The following is a 14,285-nucleotide window of genomic DNA, read 5'->3' as shown; positions in this document are numbered from 1 at the left end:
TTACTTGAAAATATTTTTCTATTTTATAAGGTATTGTATAAATATATAACATGTCTTCTGTTCCATGTCTTGTTGTTCATTAAAAAAAAAATTACTGTAACTGAAGCTAAGCACTACTTTCTGCCAGATTTGAAACCTTAGAACCCAGTTTACTCTTAAGATTACGCCATCCAAGAATTCTTCATCCTAAAATTTAACCCTAATTTTATACCGTTTAAAAAATTACTTCCATAAGTGAAATACCAGATGTGTTTGTGGCGATCTTAGTGTTTGTGTTCTGCGAAACCCATCTCGTGCGTTGCGGATATTTAATGGAGCCGTTTTGCTCTTCCTTGTTTATAATTTACAGCGGTACAATGCGAAAGTCAACGCCGGGATTAGAAAATTTGAGCAATAAGCTTCAGATGAAGAGGAACTTTCATCAATACGTAAACTGTGAAAAATCAATATCAATCTTTTTTAATAAGGAGGGGCTGCGGTGGTGCAATGGGTTGGCCCAGGTCCTGCTCTCTGGTGGCTCTGGGGTTCGAGTCCCGCTTGGGGTGCCTTGCGATAGACTGGCGTCCCTTCCTGGGTGTGTCCCTTCCCCCCCCAGCCCTACGCCCTGTGTTGCTGGGTTAGGCTCCGGCTCCCTGTGACCCTGCATGGGACAAGCTGTTCAGACATTGTGCGTGTGGGTTCAGACAGACAGTAGAATAATGATACACTTGGATGTAAGTCTTTATATATAATATGGATTGCTGATTCCACGCTTGATTCCTCACTTCTTTTCAATGCGTTATGCTTTTTTATGACTGATCTTTTCTCGATGTTTGTATAGCAGATGTGCTCTTTAAACCAGGCATCAACATGCCTTTCAATGGTAGCAAGGGCACTAAAAACACATTGATGCGTTTTCCAAGGTGTTACGTAATATTTCTGCTTTTCGGAGAGAAATAACGTGTCCGTGAGTTAAACGGCATATGCAGCGCCCGACTACTTAAACGAAGTCCTTTTGTGGAATTGCTCCAGTAAAAAAACCAGAGGTACACGGTAAACTGGCCAGATAGTCTGTGGTTCTGGACAGAGGTGTCAGCTGAGGAATGAACTAAGATAATAAAACCGTAGAGCATGATGTTCTGACAGCTTCATTTCATAGAATCCCAGCTCCAAGTTGCATCAAAAGGAAATTCCTGACTGTTTATGCCTTCCTTGGTAAAGGGGAGGGTGCGCAGCCTCTGAAAGATGTCTGATGTGAGCAGGAGAATAACAACACGTGAGAAGTCGAAATGCGAAAAGAAAATGGAAAACGATGATCTGGAGCCACGTTTTTCTAGATTTGTGGAAGCCATTCGCTCTGGAGACTACAGCCTGAGATCCGGGTTCTTGACACATACCCATCCATGGTATCCTTTACCTTTCTGTTGAAAATTTGCATCTGTCTTAATGAGAATTAAATCATGTCTCCAACACATTCTTTATGATGCAGTACTTTTCCTAGCTTCCCCTGCTGTATTTTGTAGGCAGTTTACTTTTAATGCACAGGAATGTGGATCTACCTAATTTACCTAATATTTGTAATTCTCTTATTGTGATTTTATGGGGGGCGTGGTGGCACAGTGGGTTGGACCAGGTCGGACCAGGTAGGACTGGGTCCTGCTCTCCAGTGGGTCTGGGGTTCGAGTCTCGCTTGGGGTGCCTTGCAATGGACTGGCATCCTGTCCTGGGTGTCTTCTCTCTCCTTCTAGCCTTTTGCCCTGTGTTGCTGGGTTCGGCTCCAGCTCCTCGCGACCCTGTATGGGATAAGCTCTTGAGACATTACACTGAGACGAATAAATATTATTGAATTATAGGTGGACTCGACAAGACAGTCTATGCTATAAATGTGATGAGAAATATCTCATCTTCACATAACTATGTCTTATGTTATTACATATTTTATGTTCTCACTTCCCTGACTGGGTATTTATGCCCCGTGGTAAATTAAAAAAGTACAATAAGAATCCTTGGTCAGAGCCAGAGCTGGGTATTGACAAACTGTCTGTGAAGCAGGTGAAGCTTTTGTGCAAATTTAATTTGTTTAATTTGTGTGTTTAATCTAGCTTGAATTAGGGAAAAATAAATACTGTAAGATTTCAAAAAGATGACAAGCAACCCGGTTTCTTCTTTTTCCCCATCGACACCCATCCTTTTGGGAGGTTCCTCCCGAACTGAACATGGAGATAAGCTCTTTTCTGTCTGTGGCCTTTTTAAAGTGGATTTTATTAAGTACTGTAATTAAATCTCAAAATCAGAAAATGAGGCACCCTCTTTGTGGCCTTCAGCCTCCCCCCACAATGGAAAAATAACAGAAAAATTAAGTTTTCGGACTTTTAATGAACCACACAATTGTGTGTCGTGTGTCATTTAAAAACCGGTTGAAATTAGCTGACTGGTTTGGTAAATAATTACTATATACACAGACTGGCCTGTGCGTCTATCGCTAGCTAACTGCGATTGGCTGTTTAAAAAGCATTACCTTGATTTTCTCATCTGAAATGTAAATATTTAATTTAATTTCAATAATAATCCTTAATTTTCAGATTCCTTAAAGCAGTTTATTCACTGCCTTCAAAACAAGAACAATACAACAGCCTGTGCTCCATCTAGTGGCCAGTCGGAGAAGCGCAGTGCAACGAATTACTGAGCTCCCCTGCGGCAGGTCTCTGTGGAGGGTATAGTACTGGTAAGGAAGGGAAGTGCTGATGTCCCAGTATGATTTGCACTTACAAATTCTGCACTGCTGTTGCCTTCCAAAATTCTTATGGAATTAATTTTGGCGGGGAAGGAGCCTGAGCTGGTGCGGGAGGTTGAGAGATACCGTCTAGATATAGTCGGGCTCACTTCCACTCACAGCTTGGGTTCTGGAACCACTCTTCTCGACCAGGGATGGACTCTCCACTGTTCTGGCATTGCCCAGGGTGAGAGACAGCGGGCCGGTGTGGGCTTGTTAATAGCCCCCCAGTTCAGCCGCCATGTGTTGGAGTCTACCCCGGTGAATGAGAGAGAGTCATCTCCCTGCACCTTCGGGTCAGGAAACGGTCTCTCACTGTCATTTGTGCTTATGCGCCTAGCGGCAGTGTAGAGTACCCGGCCTTTTTGGAGTCCCTGAGGGGCGTGCCGGAAAGCGCTCCCACTGGGGACTCTGTCGTTCTACTGGGGGACTTTAACGCCTACGTGGGCAGCGACAGTGACACCTGGAGGGGCGTGAGTGGGAGGAACGGCCTCCCTGATCTGAACCTGAGTGGTGAGTTGTTATTGGATTTCTGTGGTAGTCACGGTTTGTCCATAGCAAACACCATGTTCATGCATAAGGGTGTCCATCAGTGCACTTGGCACCAGGACACCCTAGGTCGGAGGTCGATGATTGACTTTCTAATCGTTTCTACTGATCTTCAGCCATATGTCTTGGACACTTGGGGTGAAGAGAGGGGCTGAGCTGTCAACTGATCACCACCTGGTGGTGAGTTGGATTCGATGGCGAGGGAAAAAGCTGGACAGACCTGGCAGGCCCAAACGCGTAGTGAGGGTCTGTTGGGAAAGTTTGGCGGAGGCCCCTGTCAGAGAGGTCTTCAACTCCCACCTCTGACAGAGCTTCAACCAGGTCCCGAGGGAGACTGGGGACTTGAGTATGAATGGACTATGTTCCACACCTCCATTGTCGGGGCGGCGGTTCGGAGCTGCGGCCATAAAGTCTCCGGCGCCTGTCGCGGCGGCAATCCCCGAACACGGTGGTGGACACCGGAGGTAAGGGATGCCGTCAAGCTGAAGAAGGAGTTCTATTGGGCCTGGTTGGCTCATGGGACTCCTGAAGCAGCTGACGGGTACCAGCGGGCCAGACGGAACGTGGCTCTGGCAGTCGCCAAGCCAAAAACTCGGGCCTGGGAGGAGTTCGGTGAGGCCATGGAGGAAGACTTTCGGTCGGCCTCAAAGAGATTCTGGCAAACCGTCCAGCGACTCAGAAGGGGGAAGCGGTGTTCCGCCAACACTGTTTACAGTGGAAGTGGTGCGCTGCTGACCTCGGCTGAGGATGTCCTCGAGTGGTGGAAGGAATACTTTGAGGATCTCCTCAATCCCTCCGACATGCCTTCCGTAGAGGAAGCAGAGGCTGAGTACTTGGAGGGGGACTCGTCCATTATCCTGGCTGAAGTTGCTGAGGTAGTCAAAAACTCCTCGGTGGCAAGGCTCCGGGGGTGAATGAGATCCGCCCCGAGTTTCTCAAGTCTCTGGATGTTGTGGGGCTGTCTTGGTTGACACGCCTCTGCAGCATTGCGTGGAGCTTGGGATCGGTGCCTCTGGACTGGCAGACCGGGGTGGTGGTACCTCGGATTCAGGAGGAGCAATGCGGTTTTCGCCCTGGCCGTGGAACACTGGACCAGCTCTATAGCCTCACTAGGGTCTTGGAGGGTTCATGGGAGTTTGCCCAACCAGTCCATCTGTGTTTTGTGGACCTGGAGAAGGCATTCGACCGTGTCCCTCGTGGCATCCTGTGGGGGGTACTTAGGGATTATGGGGTTCAGGGCTCGTTGTTACGGGCTGTTCGTTCCCTGTATGACTGGAGCAGGAGCTTGGTTCACATTGCCGGCAGTAAGTCAGACCTGTTCCCGGTGCATGTTGGACTCCACCAGGGCTGCCCTTTGTCACCGATTCTGTTCATTATCTTCATGGACAAAATGTCTAGGCGCAGCCAGGGAACGGAGGGTGTCTGTTTTGGTGGCCGCGAGATCTCGTCTCTGCTTTTTGCGGACGATGTGGTCCTGTTGGCTTCATCGAATCAAGACTTACAGCGTGCACTGGAGAAGTTTACAGCCGAGTGCAAAGCGGCGGGGATGAGAATCAGCACCTCCAAATCCGAGACCATGGTTCTCAGTCGGAAAAAGGTGGATTGCCTCCTCCGGGTTAGGGGGGAGTTGCTCCCTCAAGTGGAGGAATTTAAGTATCTCGGGGTCTTGTTCACGAGTGAGGGAAAAATGGAGCAGCAGGTTGATGGACGGATAGGTGTGGCGTCCGCAGTAATGCGGTCATTGTACCAGTCTGTTGTGGTGAAGGAGGAGCTGAGTCGTAAGGCGAAGCTCTCAATTTACCAGTCGATCTACGTTCCTACCCTCAACTATGGTCATGAACTCTGGATCATGACCGAAAGAATGAGATCGCGGATACAAGCGGCGGAAATGAGTTTCCTCCGCAGAGTGGCTGGGCGCACCCCTAGGGATAGGGTGAGGAGCTCAGTCACCCGGGAGGAGCTCGGAGTAGAGCCGTTGCTCCTCCGCATCGAGAGGAGCCAGTTGAGGTGGCTTGGGCATCTGTTCCGGATGCCTCCTGGACGCCTCCCTGGTGAGGTGTTCCAGGCATGTTCCACTGGGAGGAGGCCTCAGGGCAGACCCAGGACACGCTGGAGAGACTACGTCTCCCAGCTGGCCTGGGAACGCCTTGGGGTTTCCCCAGAGGAACTGGAGGAGGTGTGCGGGGAGAGGGAAGTCTGGAGGACTCTGCTTGGACTGCTGCCCCCGCGACCCTGCCCCGGATAAGCGGAAGAAGAAGAAGAATAATAATTAATTTTGAAATGTTCACTGCTTTGTCTGTTGGGTGCTAACTCACACATATCACACATCATCTGAACCGCTTGTCCCACACGGGGCTGCGGGGAGCTGGAGCCTAACCCGGCAACACAGGGCGTAAGGCTGGAGGGGGAAGAGACACACCCAGGATCAGACACCAGTCCGTCGCACGGCACCCCAAGCGGGACTCGAACCCCAGACCCACCGGAGAGCAGGACCCAGCCAAACCTGCTGCACCATCTTGCATTTTTTTTAAATTTCTATTTTATATGTGGAAGACAGAAGGTCATTGACACAATACCAGGGTTATGATGGTGTGACATAGGGTGCAAGGCCAAAGGGGGAGGGGACACACCCAGGACGGGACACCAGTCCATCAGAAGGTACCTCAAGCAGGGCTCAAACCCCAGCACCGCCACACAATGGGCACCAGCCAAACCCTCCGCATCACCACAGCATAAGAGAAATGGCCAAATAGATAGCTGGCTATATTTTAACTGTATAATGCATAACTATACTATATATGAAAGTATGGAGCAGTTAATAAGTACAGTGGCATCGTGGTACAGCAAATAGTGCTGCTGTCTCACAGTGCCTGGGTGGTGTGAGTGGACATGGGTTCGATCCCCTCTCAGTCTGCGTGGAGTTTCCCTGTTCTCTCCTTGTCTGGATGGGTTTCCTCCGGGTGCTCTGGTTTCCTCCCACAGTCCAAAGACATGCTGTTCAGGTTCACCCATAGTGTGTGAGTGACAGAGAGAGAGAGAGAGAGTGTGTGTGTGTGTGTGTGTGTGTGTGTGTGTGTGTGTGTGTGTGTGTGTGTGTGTGTGTGTGTGTGTTCCACTGATGTATGGATGAGTGACCCATTGTAAGTAGTGTATCTAGTGGTGTAAGTCACCTTGGTGAATAAGGTGAGTGGGCTCAAAACACTATGCAGGTCGGCAGTTTGAGTCCCCTGCTCTGGAAGGTTCTGAAGGTGATCTGGAGAAGGGGCACAGCTGCACAGCACCACTTCACTTTTGAGTACCAAAGTACTCAAGCATGATGGTGTGGTGGCACTGTTAATGTGGCCTGTGAAAGCATGGGAGATTTAACAGTGCTGTGAAATCCTACAAGCACCTACTGCTCAGTAGCATTTAACCTGGTGGAGGCAACAGTGTGGTACCGGATCAAGGGCTGTATGAGGGTCATGACAGGAGGAGTACTATCCCAGTGACATATGCTGGAGAGGGGGACAATTAAAGGTATGATCTCTGCTCTCCAGTTTGCTCTGGAGATGAACATGCTTTTGAAGTTGGCAAAGGTTAGAGTGTATACGTCCGCAGACTATGTCAGATGTCAGGCATCATCCTCTCAAGGCCTTCATGGATACCCACGTAGTGACTACATCCTCCACCCCAGGATGCAGGTGGAGAGGCTCATCACATCGTCTACAGTGAGTTTCAAGCTGTCAAAGCTGGTTTCAGGAGGTGTGAACAGCAGCAGAGGAAGAATGTGTGACTAGGATGGTGGAGATCAGTGTGCTACGTAGGGAAAAACACACACACACACACACTTTCTGAACCGCTCATCCCATACAGGGTCACGGGGAACCGGAGCCTACCCGGCAACACAGGGCATAAGGCCAGAGGGGGGAGGGGACACACCCAGGACGGGACGCCAGTCCATCGCAAGGCACCCCAAGCAGGACTCGAACCCCAGACCCAGCGGAGAGCAGGACTGTGGTCCAACCCGCTGCGCCACCGCACCCCCCAATGGGAAAAACATAATGAAGAGATTATTGAGAGAAAAACAGAGAGGTTTGAGGAACTGGTGGAGCTGTGCCGCTCAAAAGGCTGCAGGCCAAGTCACCAACTTGTTTCATCGGGTGCCCCCCGGAGGCCGCAAGGCTCTAAGCAGCTGCTCGTGTTGCGTGTTAGGTAGAGAAAACATTTTTTCTGTAACAAATACAATAAAATTGTGGCGCACAGCACCATGGGTTTGGATGAGGTGAAGAAGGACACACAGGCAGTATTCATTGTGTACATTCTATTAGAACACTGGTAAACAGGGAAATAATACTCCTCATCCAAAGACCCCTGTTCCTTAAGGACTTGCACCTCCAACCAACCTTCCTAACCTACTTACCATCCCCAGGACTGTTTTCCTTCCCACTGGCAAGCACAGTCACCCCATCATTTTCCCCAGAAGTGCCCCCACTAGTTGAACAGTTTTTTTACAATTTACCAATAATCCAGGTATTTACATTAAACACATTTCCCGCTCAAACTTAAGGTAACGCGAGTCATTACAATATGAACAAATTAAATCTGCAGAAATCACTGACATGTTATAACACATGCTATTTCTTGTGAAGTGCCTATGAAAAATTCGTGTTACAGGTATTTAATGACAACACAACCTCTCAGTAGTTTCATGGGTGGGAAGAAGAGTTTTTGATAGTTTTTTTTTTTTTCTTGGGATCAGGTTGGCGGTGGTTTTGAGTTTTGATTGCTATGCATTATGTGATCTTGTACACAGGATGCTGTTCTGCTGTTTAACACCCCATCTACACCCCACCAGTGGTGACGCTAGGAGAGTGCGGTCCGCACCAAGTGACACCATCAGAGGGAGTGACACCAAAATGATTGTCTAGTGTGTGGAGCCAGACACCATTGGGTGGGTTGGTGATCCATTCTGATCCGTGAAGAAAAAAAAGTAAAAAAAAAGAAAAAAAGTATTTTTTATATAAAAATACCGTTGAAGTTAGTTATAAGAACACAAACATTTTTCATAAGGCGAGTTTACATGTATCAATAGCTACAAGACTAAAACTCTATGCTAATCGACTTTTTGAACCGTCCAATGCGCTCCGCTCAGGGCTCTCATTATTACCCAATTACAATGACGCTTCGAATCACGTGGGTTCGTCTCCATGCGCTACAAGCACGCGCTCTTGTTTTCGTCGCTGCTCGTGTTTTTGTAGTTGCTGATTTTGTAAAATTTCCTGGTGTTTTAGCTAAAATATTGTGGTAATTAGTATTTGTGAACCTATATCAATAACGTTAAAATAAACATAATTTTGATGTAGTTCTTGAACGTTTTTACTTCAAATTCTATTGTTTTCTTACCGAATTTTCACTTTAACCACATGAAACTAGTATGTAAATGTAAATACATTTAGGGGCTGTGCATATGACATATTGTAATTTAAACTAAGGTGTAATTTTAATTTTGCCAGTTATGTCACTATTCTATTGCCATTACATTCAGTGATATACGGGAATTACGATCATTTACGTGTAACATTAGTAGAAAAAAAAAAAAATTATTTTCTGTGTGATGTATGTTTGCTTTGGAGAAAAGCGTCTGCTAAATGAATAAATGTAAATGTAAAAACATTACTCAGGATTCAGTATGGTCTGGTACGGAGGTGGTCCATGTGGGGGTGACACCAACCCCAGTGAAGCTGTGTACCCCACCCTGCTCATGTTTGTGCATGAGCTGAGGAACCCTGTGGCCTTAGCTTTTTTTTTTTTTTAAAAAAATAATAATTTCGTATATGTATTTGTACCATTCACCTATTCCATTAAAATGTTACTAGGGGAGTAGGGGAGACCTGCTGCGAAAAGGCAAACACCCAAGAACGGTAGGTAAGGTGTATATATGGTAACACCCTGGGAACAGGGCTCAAGGGACCACCTGTAAAATTTCCTTGTAATTATTTATAGTTTTAAGCCTTGGGATATGTTTTTTTACTGTTTTATAGGTCCTGTTAGAGGGGGTGCGGTGGCGCAGCGGGTTGGCCAGGTCCTGCTCTTTGATGATGGGTCTGGGGTTCGACTCCCACTTGGGGTGCCTTGTGCGATGCGCTGGCGTCCCGTCCTGGGTGTGTCCCCTCCCCCTCCAGCCCCGCGCTCTGTGTTGCCGGGATAGGCTCCGTCTCGCCGTGATCCCGCTCGGAACAAGTGGCTTCAGCCAATGTCTGTCTTCTGTCATGCAGTCTCTATATGAGTTGGGCTTATTGTTTTATTTTTAGATTTTACATTGGCACGACAGTTTTTAGGATTTATGTATTTGCTGAATAAAGATCTCAATTATCGGAAATAATGAATGGAGAAATGTTTACCTTTCGAGCTGGACAGCGTGTGGAACCAAACACCCGGTGGGCTGGTAATCCGTTCTGATCCATGAGAAAAAAAAAAGAGAAAAACTTAGCTTTCGCGCAGCCCGCTGAGGTGAGCGGAGAACCGGGGTTGGAAAACCTACCAGTTGCGGCACTGGAGCTACATTTATATTTACAGTTTTATTTACCAAATGGCCATACATCAGTGGAACACACTCTTTCTGTGTCACTCACACACTATGGGTAAACCCGAACAGCATGTCTTTGGAGTGTGGGAGGAAACCAGAGCACCCGAGGAAACCCACGCAGACACGGGGAGAACATGCTAGGCGCCACTTAACGAAGGCGGGGATGCGGCAGAAACGCGCGTATAACACACAGTGTTACGCGGCCATATCCCCTGAACACAGGGAATCGAGTGTGGGTCTACAGCCCCGGCGGAAACGCGGACTCTGACCTGTGCTCACCGACAGCCGGGTGGGTCTCTGTCTGTGTCGTCCTGGACCGGCTGTCGGACATCTGATCTGAGTGAGTGCGGATGGGACCCGGACATCACCCGATGGTGGTACTACACAGCGGGGGACAGGCTCGCGCTGAGGGGGCTGATCTAAATCAGTGCAAACAGTTGGTGTTAGTATGCATTTGTGTGCATAGTGCTGTTCAGTTCTGGGGGGGATCAACGGGTGACCCCCGGACCTTTGCGGGGAGTGGGAGGCTCAGAGTGACCTGAGGGAACTGTCCAGTGTTCTGGGAGGCTGCCTCGTACGTCTGTTGCATCTTTGTCAAGGCTGCTATGAAAGACACGCACGCATTCAATAAAGATTACTTCTCCTGAACCTAAAGTAGCTCAAGGAGGGACGCCACAATATGTAGAAATATGACTGGCAAACAGTATAATAAAAATGGATATAAGATTTTCAAAACTGACAGTTCTTATCACTTAAATTTTACCTGCTTAGATCTGGGAAGGTTTTCAGTATTAAAAAGAAAAAAAAAACAGTTACAAATGTGATACAATGTCCTTTTACGTTTATATTTATTAATTTAGCGGATGGTTTTCTCCAGAGGTATGTACATCTCAGAGAAAACAAACAACCTTCGGCAACAGACGACGAGCTTTAGATATGAACACTGATCAAACGATAGTGATACAGTGACGTCATCGAAAGCCGTAGCTCAGTAAGCGACTGTAACTACGCAACTGTACCTGGGACTGTGTATCCAAGGCGGCTATTATTTTACAATGTTTATTGTAGGCGGTGCAATATATTTTGTTCTTGCGCGTTAATATTTGTTCTGGAAATTGAAGTAGAACAGGTAAAACACGCCGTTACTTTTTGAAGAACTTGTGTTGCGGTCCTGTTTCGGTTATATTACAGTAAAAGTCAGAGATATTTGACTAATATATGCACCTTAACTAGTGTTTGCGGCTTTGGCCGTTTTTCATTAAGATCAGAAATTATGATAATGATCATATTTTAAAAGGTAAATTATATGCCACGTTTGGACGACCCCAAATAACTTATTTTTTTTTCGTCTTAAGACATTGAACAAGGCTTTTTTTTCTGTTAAATATAAGAAAACATGACTTGTAATAGAAATGTGGCTGGGTGACATAAATATATGGGATTTAAAATTTTGAAACTTGGGAAGCTTCTAATCCTTAGATGAAGGATACGTATTAAAACACATGGAGGATACTCAAAATATGATATTAATACCAGGAGTTCTTACACTTTATAGGCAAAGTACTATGACGTCATGACAAGCCTTACTCAAGGCGCGTAAAGTAAAAATTATTCCTAAGTTGTGCCACTTTCTTTTGGAAATAAATCGTCTACTTGTTTATATGAAAAGCTCACCTGCAAGAATTACTACTAAGCAGACATTGGGCAATATTCAGTTATACCCTTTAATTAATTACATGTGTATAAGTATGGTCATACATTGATACATTACTGTACTGATATATTTATATATGTGTACATATATTTTATATATGTATGTGTGCAGTTTTTCGTTGTGATTCGCTTTGCTTTTTACTGATCAATTTTATCCTCTTATTTTGGAGTAGACTATCTCATTATTTGCAAAATATGCTTTATGTTGAGACTATTGCTGTGATGTGCTGTGGTGTGATATGTTTAATGTGTTAACAATGGATTATGATCATAACAGTTGATACTACACCAAGCACACAACTGTTCACTAATCACTGGAAAACTTGTTAAAAATACCACTTATTCTTCATTTTATTTATTTGCTTTGATAATTAATCTGGAAGGGGTTGGGTTATTTATTTTAAACCACAGCTATAGATATCCTCCATTATGGCTAATTTGCACAGTCATTATTTTTGGTTTAAAGGCAGCTGAACTGTTTACTTGTGGACACAAAATTTCTACCTGTACACTTTAAGAAAACCTGCAATTTTATTTTTTTTTCAGATTTTACAGTAAAGTTTATCAGTTTTATTAATCATTGTCGTTTGTTTCAAGGATACGGAAGACTTTGCATACATTGCATGAGAAACGGATGTTCTCCCACTGGAAGAGCAGCCGCAAGGCCACAACGGACGAACAGTGCACTGTCGACTATGAAAGTTGGTTGCTCATATTACTAGTGTTTTCAGGGTAGCTGCATTTTTGAATAATAAAAAATAAGTTTGTCATTAACTGTGATATTTTTTCTCCAGGTTTCAGATTTAATGAGTCTACTAGTGTAGAGCAAATCTGTATTTGTAAAGCCAAAGACACTGTGCCTTGCAAAAGTATTCAAGTCTGTTGAAAGTAGCACCATTTTCTATATGATGCAAATGAGTATTTTTACTGAGGTCTATTTCATGCAAGTCCATTTCAAAAACCAAAATTATCTATTTTTCCTTTTATATTAAAAATAAAATAAATAAAACTGAAAATGGCTTGGATAAGTATTGAATCCCCTGTGCTCCAAAAGCTTAAAGTGGCAAATCGTTTGCAAAAAAAGACATATTTGTTTCTTATTTGGATATAATTGAATAATTAGTTTCTACCAATGAGCAATGGGGGGTGTGGTGGTGCAGTGGGTTTGGCCGGGTCCTGCTCTCTGTTGGGTCTGGGGTTCTAGTCCCGCTTGGGGTGCCTTGTGATGGACTGGTGTCCCGTTCTGGGTGTGTCCCTTCCCCCTCCAGCATTGTGCCCGGTGTTGCCGGATTGGGCTCCGGCTCGCTACGACCCCACTCGGGACAAGCGGTTTCAGTCGTGTGTGTGTGTACCAATGAGCAATTAATGTGAAGGTTACATTTTTTGGACATAAAAATCACCCTGTTTAAGGGTTATTAGTAAGGCTCTGAAACCCCTGTGAAAATGAAGACTAAAGTGCCTCTCACAGAAGTAAGAGCTAAAGTTGTGCAAATGCAGGCCAGGAAATGGGTGTGAGTGAAATATCAAAGTGTTTGGATGCCCCAGTGAGCACTACTGGATGGATCATCAGGAAGCGGAAGGTATATCACACCACCCAGTTGCTGTATAAAGAAGGCAGTCTTACCTAGTGTCCAAGCAATATGTAAACTGGTAACGGAAGTGACAAAGATATCATCCATCATTTTGAAGGAACTGCAGAAGTCAGTTGCTGTCAGGAAGAGAGATCTGCCAGGAAGAATGGGACAAAATCACTCCTGAGCAGTGTGCAAAGCTGGTTCAAACCCCAAAACACTTAAAGCTGTTACTGTGGCAAAAGGAGGCCCTAATAAATCTTAAAGTGTGGTGGTGGAATACTTATGCAAACAGTGTTTTTCCAGGTTTTCTTCTTTTTTTTCAAAGTTTTGGCAAATAATTAGATTACTCAGAAGCACGGGTATGTAAACAATGCGATCTGTTGTATTCATACCTTTGCTTTGACAAACTTGGAATACTTAAGTTTACAATAAAAAATACAGATTGGGAGACTGTGTAGATCTTTTGAAATCCAAAAATGGTGATAACTTTCAAGAGGCTTGAATACTTTTGCAAGGCACTGTAAATATAATAATATCCCTTCATGGTGTATGTGTGTAAAAAATCTTTTTTTGTACTATGTAGTATTATATGTGTGTTTTTATGTAAAACTACACATTTAATTTCCAAGTAGACAAAATTTGCTATCAGATGGTTTCAGTGAATCATGATTTTTGTACATATGAATTGTGTGAATATGAAATGATACTATATGTCTTAAAACTGAAAGCTCATCAAGGTTGTAAATAAATAATTTCAGTGATTTTTTTTTTTTTTTGCTTGATTTCAGTGCATGCAGAGTGAACCTGTCTAGTTTGAATTTAGTGCAGCTGTATATTTTGTGATAAAATGAAATAACTGACAAACTGAAAAATGTGCATATTTGCATCGCATTGTTGTTTACAGGCACAAGCTTCTGAGTAATCTGCTGTATTGATACCTCCCGATAAAATGTTTTTTCTGATCTTTCTCGCATAACTTTTTCTGTACACAGGGTCTCAAGGGAGTAGCTCAGGGACACACCAGCAGATGGGCACTCATGATGATACGGCTGCGGGGGCACTGATGGCACCCTCTCCCAGTCCGTGGAGTGTGCGCACCCCTTTCCATTTGTGGAACGACTCACCGGTCTAT

Source organism: Scleropages formosus, chromosome 25 (genome assembly GCF_900964775.1).
Source record: "Scleropages formosus chromosome 25, fSclFor1.1, whole genome shotgun sequence".
NCBI classification, from domain to species: Eukaryota; Metazoa; Chordata; class Actinopteri; order Osteoglossiformes; family Osteoglossidae; genus Scleropages; species Scleropages formosus.
Note: the sequence above shows the minus strand (reverse complement) of the source record.